Here is a 15,035-nt window from a genome sequence, read left to right on the forward strand (position 1 = left end):
GCGCCCTCTCTCTCTCTCTCTCTCTCTCTCTCTCACACACACACACACACACACACACTAGCAGTCCCAGACATATACACTGATGATAGTGTAATGAATGTGGGACTACAAGTGCAATCAGTATAAGGCTCATACTGCTGGCTTCCCCACACTGGGCAGAAATTTCATATGGGTCAACCTAATAGTCACCCTGAGGTGGTTAAAAGATTATGGTGTGGCTGTTGCCAACACTCCAGCAACTTCCTCCCCTTACAGCACCACATGGCAGCACACCATCCCCAGGATGGCTGCTGGTGTAGGAGGTGAAGTAATATCCCATTCAGGAAGAATGCTAGATGGAAGCAAATACCTCCAAGACAAAAAAAGTTTGGAACTGGTCTCAGTCCTTAGTCAGGGTAAGGTTGGCTGAGCTAGCCAGACTTTTTTTTTTTAAATAATGAAAAAAAGGGTACTCAAACATCATCTTAATTGTCTTGTGTCATAAGATGACATGTCATGAAGTTGGGGCAATGTGGACCCTTGCTGGGGTTGCCACGATTCCTTCTACTGTTAAAATAATTCAGAGAATGGTATTGAAGGATGAAGATGAACACAAATGATTAAAATCTCAGGGACCCCTTAAAATGGGCACCTTCCCAGAGTAATGGAAATGTACTAGGTTGAACTACATGAAACAATCAATACTTAAATGTTTTTGAACAACAACAAAAAAAAATTCATATGGGTCAACCTAATAGGAAAGTGGTTCTAAGAATCAGGGTAATTGCTCTTTTTGTTTTTAAAATTTGCTTGTTGTTATTATTTTGAGATAGGGTCTTGCTATGTTTCCCAGGCTAACCTCAACTCCTGGGCTCAAGTGATCCTCTTGACTCAGCCTCCAGAGTAGCTGGGACTAAAGGCCTGTCACCAAGCCCAGTTTTCATTTTATAATGTCTTCCCCAAACTAAGTTTTTTTCTTCCAAAAGAAGAAAAAAATAACAGTAATCCAAGACCCAAATCTGGCTTGGACTATCCATCTGTAGCCATATCAATACATTGCACAGAGAAATCAGAAATGCTGCTAGAAAGAACTGTGAACACACACTTGTGGTCCAAAGGTGACCCACCTTTGGACTCTTGCCATAGTGCTCCTCCTTCTCTTTTCTCTGTCTTCTGAATCTGGAAAAGAGAGAGGGCACATGAGAGGGAGAAGAGAATAGGGAGAAGGACAATCTTGCACTGGCTCCTCTAGCTCAGGAGTCTATGCACCACTGCCTCGTGACTGAAGCACATGCTGTCAACTGGTTGCCACAGTTAAATCCAAAGCCAATCTATGTGCACGTGTCATTCATTCCGTGAACCATGGACAGGAGGTCTCAGCAAGGGAAGTAGAAAAGAGCTAAGCTACCTTGTGTAGGGAAGGCTCACTGGTAGCCAGCATCTGGACACTCATTTGTTTCACTGCTCATTGTCACAGAATCCAAGCATATATATATTGTCTTTCTGGAAGTCACCCTCACTAGACTCTGTGGGATTTCCCAGAGAAGAAAAGGTCAAAGGTTTCAGAAGCAGAGTCTATACTACTATGTCTTCCTACTTGCTTCCCACCTGCTTACAGTCTGTTCCATGTATGTTCATCTTGCCCACGGATAGAAGCTGATCAGTCCATAATGAAGCTGAGGGAAGGACAATTCCCTCAGATTCTCTTTTTGGCTAAAAATCTGTGGTTCCTTTCAAAGGTCTGGAACCACTTTCCATGCAGCCAGAAGTGATGCCTTAACCAATGCTATGTAATGATGTCCAAGTGTTTTATCTTACTAACACACACATATCAACCTCAACAATGAAACCATCAAAGTAGTAGTAATAGTACTAGTAGTAGTAGTAGTGGTAGTAGTAGTAATGGTAACAAACCCATTTACCCTTCCTGCTCCTGTAAGGCAAGTAATAAAATAGCAGACCCAGCGTTGGGGCTTTAGAACTGGTGGATTCATTTGCAGGACTGCGCCCCAACCCACGGACTACATGGAAAACTCTAAAACTCCAGTTGTGTGGACAGAAGGCAGCTGGGGGCCTACTATTGCCAACTTATGTGCAGGCCTGCTTACAAAGAATTGTACTAGAGTCCAGCCTGAATAGAACTGGGGTAAAATTCTAGTCTTGGTTTTCCAAACAGCATCTGATTTCTTCTAAGGAGGAGAAACCTTCAGTGTATGAATCCTTCCAAAGGTGATTTATTATCTGATTGTATTTTAGATGTTTTCTACCTGTCTCACACATAAATCTCATTAGGTTACTGATATTCTGATTCTTAAGATCAAAGTTGGGCAGAGATGTAGCTCAGTGGTAAGGTGCTTACCAAGCATGTGTGAGGTCCTAGGTTTAATCCCCAGGGGGAAAAAAGTTTTTAAATGAAGAAAGGGAAAGTATATAGAACTGGCAAGATCTAGAGAATTAAAGTTTTAGCTGAAGCTAAGCGACAGTGTAAGGTCACAATGGGAAGAGCATGAAATGGCCTCTGACCCTGTTCTCCCAGGCTCTTGGGGCATGAAGAGGGGCAGGGAAGGCAAGAAGTCCACAAACTGATGATAACTGTCACACCCCCAGTGCCTGCTAACCCATCCTGTTCTGGATGAATATATGAAATTCTATATTACAGCTAAAGTGCTGGACCAGGGACTGTGGTTTCCTCCTCTGTGTCCCCAAGGCTTTGCCTGACACATAATGTGCAGTCAATAAACGTTGAATGAATAAATGAGTGTGGTAGAAAAAATACAATGTGGCATGGGAAGACTTCCAATTCTTAAGCTCCATGGTTCTCTTGCAAACTGGGAAATGGCTCTCTGGCCCAGTCTGGACCTACTGTCCAGGCCAAGAGCCATGAGGTGACAGGCCTAAGGTGGGTGTGCCTACTCAGCTCCAGCTGACTTGAGTGGCTTAGGGCCTGGCATCCTCCATGCCCACCCATCTTGCACATGATGACTGATTCCCTTAGTTGTCTCCCTACCTTGTCATTCTCAGTCTCAACCATCTGACCTGATATTCTGCACCTAAATCTCAGAAGCAGTCCAGCAGGTCTCCTCCCTGGCCCTCTACCCTGACATCTGAACCTGGTCAGACGTCTGAACTCTGGTCATGGTGTTTTCCTCCCAGTGGAGATCCTCTGTCCCGCTCTCTTGACAATGTGGAAGATCTTAGTAGATATAGGGAGTCAAACTGATGCCTCCACCTTAACTCCTAGGGCCTGAATCAAAACAATCTACCCCTGAATCTATGCATCCCACTAGTTTCTCTGTTCCTAGAGAGTAGAGAGCAGGTCAAGGCTTCTATCTGCACCAGAGTTTACCGATGGTCAGTAAACTGAGCTGGGTCCCTTGCCCACTCACTTCCAGGGCCTTTACTCTATGACACACCAGTGAGATAGAGAATTCAAACTGGTGGTTCTTTCATTTTAGGGGGAAGGGGCAGTGCTAGAGATCAAACCCAGTGTCTTAACTATTCTAGACAAATGTCCACTGAGCCAGATTCCTAACCCAAAGTGATATTTCTTGAGTGCTACAAGGTAAGTATTACTATCCCTAACTTTGCTCAAACTGGCTCAGAAAGGAGAAGTAGTGTGCCCATGGGTTCTCAGATAGGCCAGAGAGACCCCAGAGCTTGTCGCCCTTTGAACAACACTACCTCTGCTTCACACTCCTGTGATCTCTGAGTCCGTGACTCAACAACAGAAAAGAGTGGACTAAAATGGGATACAGGAAGATGTAAGCTCAAAGGGCAAGGGTGGCTGTAAACTTCAAATTCCCTTTTTTACTTTCCCTCTCCCCAGCAGTTGTCAAAGAAATGATGTACCTTCAGAGCACTGGCCACCTCTCCTGACCCAGAGAGACAGCAGGTACTGTGCTGCCAAACTGGGCAAATGAAAAGAGGCCTGGCATTCTCTGCTGAAGTACAAGACAAGATGGGACAGGGACCACTTTTCCTCCTCCAGAGGACAGTGGGTGCTACCTCAGGGGACAGAGCATTGTAGAAAATAAAGGCCAAGCTCCCCCTGAGAAGCCCTACTCCATTGGCATCACAGACAGGCTGGCAGACTTGGGCCTCCCCGTATTTTACAAAGTAAGGTGCAACAAGGCTAGGGTGCACAACGACGATGTGGAGACGGGTCAGGACTGGGTGGAATGCTTCCTACCCCTCCAATACCTTGCCAAGGCTTCCTGGAACGCAGCACTGAACTTTCCCATCTGGATTCTCTAGATATACTGCCACCCTGAAGTAAGAGATACTGTAGAGGCACTTTCTAGCAACCGAGTGAACTCATGCTGCTTCCCAAAGCCTCTGGGAAATAAGGACCCATTGAGACCTAAAATGCCCTCCTACCTAAGAACTATAGCTTTTGAGACATACCCCATGCAAAACACCCAAATGACACTGGCTTAGAAAAGTACAGAACCTAGATTATATTTACAACTCTTTCTTCTCCCCAAGAGCCAAGTCTCAAAGAAGACACATATGCAAAGTGTTAGCACAGAGCAAAGGTTCTCAGGAAAGAGACCCTATAACCATCATCATGACTCATCATGCTCTCCTGGCTGCCAATTCCTCACCTCTTGTAAGGAGCCTGCTTTTCAAAGATTCATGAATTACTGGAGCTAAAAGACCCTTAACCCAGTCCAAGGTGTCCCAGGCAGGAAATGAACTTCTGGGTGGGGCAGGAGGCAAGACCAGCCCCACAGCCTGGAGTGCTTTGAGTTCTGAAGGCTGAGTGAGGCCCCTCTGCCCAGTATCTCCCCAGAAAAATCTCTCTGAAAACCTGAGGCCTGGCAGGGAACCAGGACAGGAGGCCTCTCCAAGAAGATTCTGGCTCTAAGCCAAGGTGCATCCCAGAAGCTCCAGTTCACACTGAACAGCAGAAGCTGAGGGAGGAGGGGCAGCCAGGAGAGAGCCAGCCAGGAACCCTCCAGCCAAAGGAAACCTGCTGGCTGAAAGGGGGTTTGTCATGAACCTGGATGCCCTTCCCTAGGGTTCCTGCACATCTGGGTGCCTGTAAAATTGCTGTTGGGTTTGTGGAGGAGCCATCTTATCACCTATTACTGCACCCATTCAAACCCCATTGGGGCATAGCTAAGACTTCATTCAAAGGCTTTTCTGGGGGTTACTCACTGGCTCTTTTACCCCTACCCTAAATGCTGAAAAACACACTGTTGCCTGCAGATTCAGGCCATAACTTCTGCCTCCAAGGACTAGGGGGTAATCCCTATTTAGAAAGCTGTCAAAAGCCTACCAACCAAGAAAAGCCCAGTACCAGATGAATTCTCAGCCAAGTTCCACAAGACTTTCAAAGAAGAATTAATACCAATACTCCTCAAAGTATTCTATGAAATAGAAAAGGAGGGAATCCTTCCAAACTCATTCTATGAGGCTAATATCACCCTGATACCAAAACCAGACAAAGACACATCAAGGAAAGAAAACTTCAGACCAACATCCCTGATGAACATAGACACAAAAATTCTCAATAAAATTCTGACAAATAGCATACAAAAACATATTTGAAAGATAGTGCACCATGATCAAGTGGGACTCATCCCAGGGATGCAGGCTGGTTCAACATATGGAAATCAATAAATGTAATTCATCATATTAATAGACTTAAAAACAAGAATCATATGATCATCTCAAAAGATGCAGAAAAAACATTTGACAAAATACAGCACACCTCTATGTTCAAAACAATAGAAAAACTAGGGGTAGTAGGAACATACCTCAACATTGTAAAAGCTATATATGCTAAACCAAGGCCAGCATCATCCTAATTGGAGAAAAGGTGAAAGCATTCCTGCTAAAAACTGGAACAAGGGTGTCCTCTTTCACCACTTCTATTCAACATCATCCTTGAAACTCTAGCCAGAGCAATTAGACAAAAGAAAAAAATTCAAGGAATACAAATAGGTAAAGAAGAACTCAAACTATCACTATTTGCTAATGACATGATTCTATATCTAGAAGATCCAAAAAATTCCACCAGAAAACTTCTAGAACTAATAAATGAATTTGGTAAAGTAGCAGAATATAAAATCAGCATCCATAAATCAAATGCATTCCTATACATCAGCAATGAATCCACTGAAAGAGAAATTAGGAAAACTACTCCATTCACAATAGCCTCAAAAAAACAATCACCTGGGAATAAAAAGAGGTAAAAGACCTCTACAATGAAAACTACAGAACACTAAAGAAAGAAATTGAAGAAAACCTCAGAAGATGGAAAGATCTCCCATGCTCCTGGATAGGCAGAACTAATTTTGTCAAAATGGCCATACTAACAAAAGCATTATACAGACTTAATGCAATTCTTATTAAAGTCCCAATGACTTGGGCTGGGGACATAGCTCAGTTGGTAGAGTGCTTGCCTTGCACACACAAGGCCCTGGGTTCAATCCCCAGCACCACACACACACACACAAAATCCCAATGACATTCTTCATAGAAATAGAAAAAAGCAATAAAGAAATTTATTTGGAAAAATAAAAGACCCAGAATAGCTAAAGCAATCCTTAGCAAGACAAGTGAAACAGGTGGCATCACAATACCAGACCTTAAACTATACTACAGAGCTATAGTAACAAAAACAGCATGGTACTGACACCAAAATAGACTTGTAGACTAATGGTACAGAATAGAAGACACAGAGACAAACCCACATAAATAATGTTATCTCATACTAGACAAGGGTGCCAAAAACATTCACTGGAGAAAAGATAGCCTATTCAACAAATGGTGCTGGCAAAACTGGAAATCCATATGTAGCAAAATGAAATTAAACCTCTATCTCTCACCCTGCACAAAAATCAACTCAAAGTAGATCAAAGACTTAGGCACTAGAACAGAGACCCTGCACCTAATAGAAGAAAAAATAGGCCCAAATCTTCACCATGTCGGCCTAAAATCTGATTTCCTTAACATGACTCCTAAAGTGCAAGAAATAAAATCAAGAATCAATAAATGGGATGGAGGGGCTGGGGTTGTGGCTCAACAGTAGAGTACTCGCCTAGCACATGCGAGGCCCTGAGTTCCATCCTCAGCACCATATAAGAATAAATAAATAAAGGTATTGTGTCCAACTACAACTAAAAAATAAATACTTAAAAAAAATAAAATAAATGGAATGGATTCAAATTAAAAAGTTTCTTCTCAACAAAGGAAACAATAACATGAGGAGAGAGCCTACAGATTGGGAGAAAATATTTACCACATGTACCTCCGATAAAGCATTAATCTCTAGGATATATAAAGAACTCAAAAAACTTAACACCAAATAAACAAATAACCCAATCAATAAATGGGCTAAGATACTGAACAGATAAATCACAGAAGAAGAAATACAATACAATTGATCAACAAATATATAAAAAGTGTTCAATATCTCTAGCAATTAAAAAAATGCAAATCAAAACTACTCTAAGATTGCATCTCACTCCTGTCAGAATGGCAATCATCAATAATATAGGTAACAATAAATGTTGTTATGTGTGGTGAAAAGGGTACACTCATATATTGCTAGTGGGACTGCAAATTGGTGCAACCACTATGGAAAGCAGTATGGAGATTCCTCAGAAAACTGGGAATGGAACCACCATTTGACCCACCTATCCCACTCCTTGGTTTATATCCAAAGGACTTAAAATCAGAATACTATAGTGATGCAGCCACATCAATGCTTATAGCAGCTCAGTTCACAATAGCTAGACTATGGAACCAATCTCAATAGATGAATGGATAAATAAAATATGATATATATATATATATATATATATATATACACTCAATGGAATATTACTCAGCTTTAAAGAAAGTGAAATTATGGCATTTGCCAGTAAATGGTTGGAGAATATCATGCTAAGTGAAATAAGCCAATCCCACAAAACCAAAGGCTGAATGTTTTCTTTAATATGCAGATGCTAATTCACAATAAGGTGGGGGGGCACTAGGGAAGAACAGCATTACCTTAGATTAGGTAGAGGGAAGTGATGGGAGGGGAGGGAAGGGGAAGTGGGGATAGGAAAGATAGTAGAATGAAACAGACATTATTACTGTATATGTACATATGTAACTACATGACCAATGAGTCAGCAACCTGTACACTCCAAAAAACGAGAAATTATATTCCATCTATGTATGATATATTAAAGTGCATAAATACAAAATAAATGAATAAAAATAAATGTGTGTTGCTTTAAAAAAAAAAAAAAAAAAAGGCTGTTCTAGGCGCTCCAAAAGGCCCCTGGGGCCTAAGGCTTTTTACCTGCCACCACCCTGGCTTTTCCATGGCCCTTTATGCACAGACCTCTCTGTGGACAGAGGTATATGACTTTAAATGTTCTAGAACCTTCATTAAATGGTAAGAGAGGGCTGAGATATAGGTTAGTGGTAGAACACCTGCCCAACATATGTGAGGCCCTGAGTGTGATCCCCAGCATATGAAGGGGGTGGGGAAATGAAAATGAAGAAGAAATATGTAAGCCCCCAACCCATAATGGAAATTAAATACAGGGGTGCAGTATCACTGAACCACATCCATAGACCTTGCTAAGAGACAAAGTCTTGGTAAGTTGCCCAGGCTAATCTCAAACTTGTGATCCCGCCTCAGCTTCCCTATAGCTAGAATTATAACCATGCCTCACTGCACCCAGCTGAAATGGGTAATTTTAATAATATATCTTACTTAACCCAATATTATCATTTCAGTAAGTTGCATGACTACATTTCATGAGATCAACAGCACATATATGATGGACATCAAATAGACAGCACTGATCTCTCTCCAGCAACCTCTCCCATTTTCAGATGAGGCCTTGGCCCAAGCATCTATGGAATTGGGACCAGGATAGAAAGGGAAGCCCTAGACTCCGTCCCTGCCACTGGGTCCATCAGCCTTTCCTTTCAGCCTCTAAACGCACAGCCATTGCCTATGACACATAATTTTATGATCAATCAAATTCAGGGATACCGCAACATAAACTTAAGTGAAATAACCCAAAAGCCGGGTACAGTGGTGCCACCTATAATCCCAGAGGCTTGGGAGACTGAGGCAGGAGGATCACAAATTCAAAGCCAGTCTCAGCAACTCAGCAAGGCCCTATCTAAATAAAACATGGAAAAAGGCTGAGGATAAAAAAAAAAAAAAAAAAAACAACAGAAAGGAGTAGTAGAAATGGATATACTTGACATTGCAAGGCTGAGGGACAAAGACATCAGAAAGGAACAGGAGGGAGGTGCTCTGGGAGAACTCTGCATTGAACCCAAGTCTTATTGAGGACCTCTGTTTGTGTCATCTCTGCTCAGGGCCACCTGGCTTCCATGGCCTGTAAATACCCACGTTCCAGCACTGGGGTCTGGTGGAACTATCCACAAAAGCTCCTCTCTGCTTTAGAAGGCAAGAACAAGTCGTGCATTTACCCAGTGTCTCTAGTCTTCTTACTCTGAGTCGCCATGCCAACACACAGTCATAATTACCGAGGAACACGTCAATAGTGGCAGCATTGACAAAGACACTATATCAGGGCCTGTGAGCTAAGCAAGGTCAGGCTCCTTGCAGCCCCCCAGCTTCCTGCCCACTTCCTTTATTCCACTCTGATCCATCTCTTTCCGTTCATTCTTTCTCTCCCACCCAGATGGTCTCTGATTATATTTTCTCTTCAGAAAAAAGGACTACAGCTCAGCATATAAAACACTTTTATAGCAATCAGGAGACAGGTTCTCCTTTGAGTCCTGATTTTAACTTGTGGGAAAAGTCATTTTAACATCCAGGCCTCAGTTTTTTTCTGTGAATGGGGAGAATTATATAGACATTGCCTATTCAGCAAGTGGAGGCATGCATTTAATAAATCTTCTAAATTCAGGGGCTGCTAAGTATCATCTAGTCATTTCTGAGAGTATATGATCAACACCAGAGGTACCAGAAGCTCAAGGAAACAAAAGAAGGTCCTGATCAGAGGGGAACTTCCCAGAAACAGTAGGGTTCGTATCACACCCCAGGAAGGGTGAAAATCTTAGAAAAGCAGCCAGGAGGGGCTGAATGGTAGATTCTATCAGATTATGAAAAGATGAGTGAGATGGATGAAAACTATCAAGCTGACAAGGATCCTGAGGCCCCCAGTGAGAAACAGGACATGCACCCATTTAAAATGAGAGATCTGAAAAAGAAGGCAGACAGCCATCACTGGAGCCCTGCACAAGAGCGCCCCAATTTCAGAACACCCAGTGCACCAACATCTGAACTTACAAAGGAGATAAATTGGAGGCTGATGATTAGCATCACAAAAATGATTATTCCCTTTGTAAAAGGCTTCACTGCAGGACTGCTTTAAATAGTGCATTTAAACCATGATCTGATTTGCTAAATTCGATTTATACACATCTACTGACTAAGCTGGCGTGCGGCTGTATTTACATGTCTTCCCTTGGCACAGAGGAGGGGAGAAGCCAGCCATTATTTGGGGCCTTTAATCCTTGTAGACAGTAACTAATCTGGGGAGCTGAACCCTGTTTTTCTCCCACAGTTGGAGCTTTGGCTGCAAACTGGACCCTGTTCTCCACCACTCCACTTTTCCCTTGCAGACCCTGTTCAAAGAGGACTCAGAATTTGGCCAGGATCTGTTGGAGCTTTTATAGAAACAGGGGTGCCCCTCCCCACTCCCAGAAGTGAATCTCTTTCTTGTGCTGGTATCCAAAGAATTTAGTCTGTCACAGAGCCATTAAATCTATTTAGTACCTACAATAATCAAGGTGTTCAAATGCTACCTTTTTGGAGCCATGGAAATTTACTAATATGAGCCACATTCTGTGATTTGTATTTAAGCCCTGGGAATCCAACTTGGATAGGTACAGAAATGAGGCTGGCTCTCTACCCAAGGGGGACAAAAGAATGGATCTGTCAGCTCTCATGGCAACTGTACCAATGCAATGGGGAAATCATCTTTGGTTCACCTAAAGGATTTGTAGGTTTCACTGAAAAGCTGGTCCCCTGAGACAAATGATCCTTTTCTGTGAGGTCCAATAACATGATAGAGCAGTCAGGAGTCAGAATCATAGTCCAAAGGGGAACTACACTACTGGCTCACACCATTTGCCAAAGAGAGAGAGACAGACAAACATCTAGGAAATTGATAGACTCAGGAATCCAAAATTCAAAAAACAAAGACCCCCCCCCCTGCCGCCGAAAACTGAAGTAAGGCCTTTAGCTCTACCTTCACCCTCATCTCAGGAAGACAGGTTTAGCTTCAATCATTTATCAAATATTTACAAATACCCACAATGAGAATCCCAGACCAGCATTAGGAACTTGGGGGGGGGGGGCGGAGATCAAGACAGCTTCCAGGTCGTCTAAGGAATTTATAGTAGAGATGAGAGTGGTCACCTTCACTGTGCCATGGTTAAATGATCTCCCTGTTGAGAAGCCCACTAAAGCATGGTCAGGAGAGAATGGGGACTGGACTGGGAGTCAGGATCTCTGGTCCTAGTTCTTGCTCTAGCTAATTCATGACCTTGGGGAAAGTCATTCAACCTCTCTGGGTCTGGTTCCCCATCTGTGACACGTACAGGTGACCTACATAATTGTGGAGCTTTTAATTTTATGTAAATATTATTCAGGAAAGATGTTCACCTCTGTAAATTCCTGATGAACTTCCTTTTCTGAGCAAGACTATAAACCATCATGTTTTCTTTGTCTTGGCTGCCAGGAAGCTCAGAACAAACACAATTTCAATCACTAAATTTACTTTAGGTCAGGACTTCAAGCTACAAGGTTGTGGGATGGTAAGAGGAGAGCCCTCATGTGTGAGGTATGGTTGAGTGGACTTGGATTCAGGAGAGGCTTGATGCTTGTTTGAAAGATGACATCACAGGGTGATAAATCCCTGCATTTTTGTGTATGCATGCATGTGCAGAGGCTGAGGTTAACGCCTCTGGAGGACAGAACTCAATAAAGACAAACTAATCTAGAAGTTTCTTGGTCAGTCTGCACAGATTGCACATGTGTGGGACCTGCTGTAGGGCATCCATGGGTCAAGTGGGGTGGCTCAAAAGCCAGTCATTGTGGGCTGGGGTTGTAGCTCCGTGGTAGAGCGCTTGCATAGCATGTATGGGGCACTGGGTTTGATCCTCAGCACGACATAAAAATAAATAAAAAATTGTGCCCATCTACAATTAAAATATCTTTTTTAAAAAAGACAGTTATTGTACTTAAATTATTCTCCCAGGTGGAATGCAGGCACAGGAGCAGAAGAACCAAATTGACCCTGGGCTGAGGTTTGGAGGTTGCCAGTTCAAAGACGCTGCACCACGGCAGCAGCCCCACCACCTTCATCCGCTTTTCACCCACAGCCCACTCAGGACAGTGAAAATGGGGCCTCCAGGCAGGTCCCCAGCACCAGCTACACCCTCACAAACATTCTGCTCTCCTTGTCTGCATCATCACCAGAAGCGCGGAGGGCAGCCACAGCCGGCTTGCCACTTCCGAACTTTTAGTTTCAAGAAAATGCGGACATTCCTTACATATATAATTCATCGGAAATAATGCCCGAAGCGCTCGCAGCTTCAGACTCTATCCAAAACACAGCCCTCTTTCGTAGCGAGCCCCTCTGGCATGGTGCGCCGCTCGGGACCTTTGGCTGCTGGGAAGGCTGTTCCCAGGCGGTGTACTGTGGCGGGGTAAGGTAGCCTGGTGTCCTAGCCTCCTGCCCAAGCAGCCCTGACAAGCACCGCTGTCGCGAGGATGCAAACGCGGGACAGGGAAGCGGCGACGGAGAGTCCGGGAGGGAGGTGGGAGAGAGGACAGCGAGCGTTCGTTCTCGAGGCCTCCGGGTTAATTAATACCGGGAGGCTCTGCCCGGCTAACAGCAACAAGGGCCCTGCCCGGCCAGGCGCTCTCGCCCCGTGCCGCCTCCGAGGGCCGCGGCTGGGCAGCGCGAGGAGGGCTCTGCAGGCCCGGCAGAGCCGCGACCCACCTCGTGCCCACGCAGCCATCTTGCGGCCGCTACTAGCTCTCAAAATGGCCTCCCGGGCCCGCCGCGCGCCCGGCGAACTGCAGCGCACCGCGAGGGACGCAGCCAAGGGCCAGTGAGCCCCGGCCGTTTGTTTTGCGGTCCGCAGCGGGCAGGGCGCTGCGGCCTACCTGGACCCACACAGCTGTGGGTGCTTCTGCTTCCAAAGGCCGCAGCCCCAAGGAGTTCTCTCGGGTGATCGAGGTGTGAATGCTTAGAACGGATTCTTTACTTAGGCTCTGGCCACAGCGGGTGCGGCTTCCGAGTTGGTGCCTGACACCCTCTTTTCTGCGGCCCCGAGAGTGCGAAAGGCGTAGGTCCTGGCCCCTAGTCACTCAGAGGCCAGCCGACCCCGGGGCAGCCGGGCGTAGGCAGCCGCACTGTTCCCAGCCGAGGCTCTGGCGACTGAGAAGCCGGAGAAGTCGGAGAAGCCGCCTCGGAGGCAGAAACATCAGAATGCACTTGGTGCCTACTGTGTGCTGTGCGCCGTGCTCAAAAGCCAGCAGGTGTGTTATTAAAAGCCTTTTCACAGGTTGCCTTGGGGGAAGACCTTGGATCTTCTGGGCCTAGGGAGGAGGAGAGTCGATCCAGGTGAAAACACAGTCGCTCTGCCAACAGGATCCTGGGATCTCCCAACGTCCCAACTCGCAGGCCGGCTGTTGGAGACACCTCAAGGCAGAACGACGGTGCAGGCAGCCAGCTGCTCCTCCCACACCCTGGCTCCGGCCACTCACCTCTCCTCGCCCGCGCGCCCTCCTACGAGCGGGTGCTGACGGCGAGTTCGTGCCGGCTAAGAGTGAGCCGAGCGCAGGCGGGAACCGCGCGGGGGCAGGAGGCACCTGCAGGCGAGTAACTGTAAAACAGAGCAGAGACATCAGGCGCCTCCCACGCCCACCCAGAAGCGCGCCTGGGTCCATTTGTAGGTGCCCTCGTGGTCTGGTGGCGTTGGCTTGACGGTGGGGACACACGTGTCCTCCAGGTCACGAGCACCCAGGGAGACTTCCGCGTGCTCTCCGCGCCTCAACTATATCCGCCCAGGACAGGGGAGGGAAACCAGGGTGAGTACCAGACGCAGGTTCCGTCTGCGCTCAGAGTGTGCACGTGTGCCGCTTTGACCCGCCCGCGGACAGAAGGGACCCTCTGCTTGCTCGGAGATGGAGCTTCGGAAATGGAGGAATGTAAGCTAGGACACCTACATGCTCCAGGGACACAGAGCATCGCTGAGAGCCTGCCGACCATACCAGAATAACCCTTGCTTCTCCCATCGCCCCCACTTGAGAGTCCTGAGACAAGGAACAGCCAGATCAGGGACCCCAGGCCTTTTTCCGGAAGGACACTGTTAATAATTCCATAACTCCTGTGCAGAACTAACGTGGGCCTCCTGGCGGCCATCCCAGCCCCAGCACTCTAAGTCAGTCAGTCCAGATCTTGGTCCCTTCAAATCTCTAAAGACACTTATAGGTTACCTGGCCAGTCAGACAAGCTCAGAACTTTACACCTGTCCCTACCCACCTCCACTGGGTGCTTGCTTCTCGAGGTCCTGATTCTTTTGATTATGGCACCCAGCAGAAATGTCCAGCGCTGGGAGAGGTAAGCAGCTGTAGCCTCTGTGACATCTTTGGGCATTTATTGGGGCTTTCACTCTGCCTCCCTGCAGTGGGTGGAGTTTTGAATTTCAGGTCCTGACACTATGTGCACCCCTTGCCATCTGAGCTATCATTTGATCAATGCCCACTGCATGCTGGGGATTTTATTTGTATATTTTACTTAAATCTCACTTGATTCTTGGAGATACCAATCCCTCTTTCAGCAAGAGAAGCAAATGTGACTTTTAAAGGACACACTGAGTTGTAAAGGATGAGCATGTGAAACAGCCCTGCCTTATAGGTGCGGGCATTCCTCCCCCACCTCCAACTGCTGCCCTTCTGGGTTGTAGAATGTGAATTTAGCTTATTAATTAGTTCCTGGGTGATACTGCATCTTCCACCCTAGTGCCTCAAATCAGGAATTGTCACT

The 15,035-nt window shown here is 45.7% G+C and overlaps 1 long non-coding RNA gene across 1 annotated transcript in view; it reads right to left on the reverse strand.

The window, feature by feature from the left end:
- The window catches only part of LOC125612484, a 36,873-nt gene that overhangs the window by 7,362 nt on the left and 14,476 nt on the right, over positions 1–15,035 (reverse strand). The window contains exon 2 of the long non-coding RNA XR_007342836.1: positions 1,107–1,158. This is a non-coding gene — a long non-coding RNA (uncharacterized LOC125612484). The remainder of the gene's footprint in view (positions 1–1,106; positions 1,159–15,035) is intronic.

The sequence above is a fragment of the Marmota marmota genome, unplaced genomic scaffold (assembly GCF_001458135.2).
Source record: "Marmota marmota marmota unplaced genomic scaffold, marMar, whole genome shotgun sequence".
Lineage (NCBI taxonomy): Eukaryota > Metazoa > Chordata > Mammalia > Rodentia > Sciuridae > Marmota > Marmota marmota.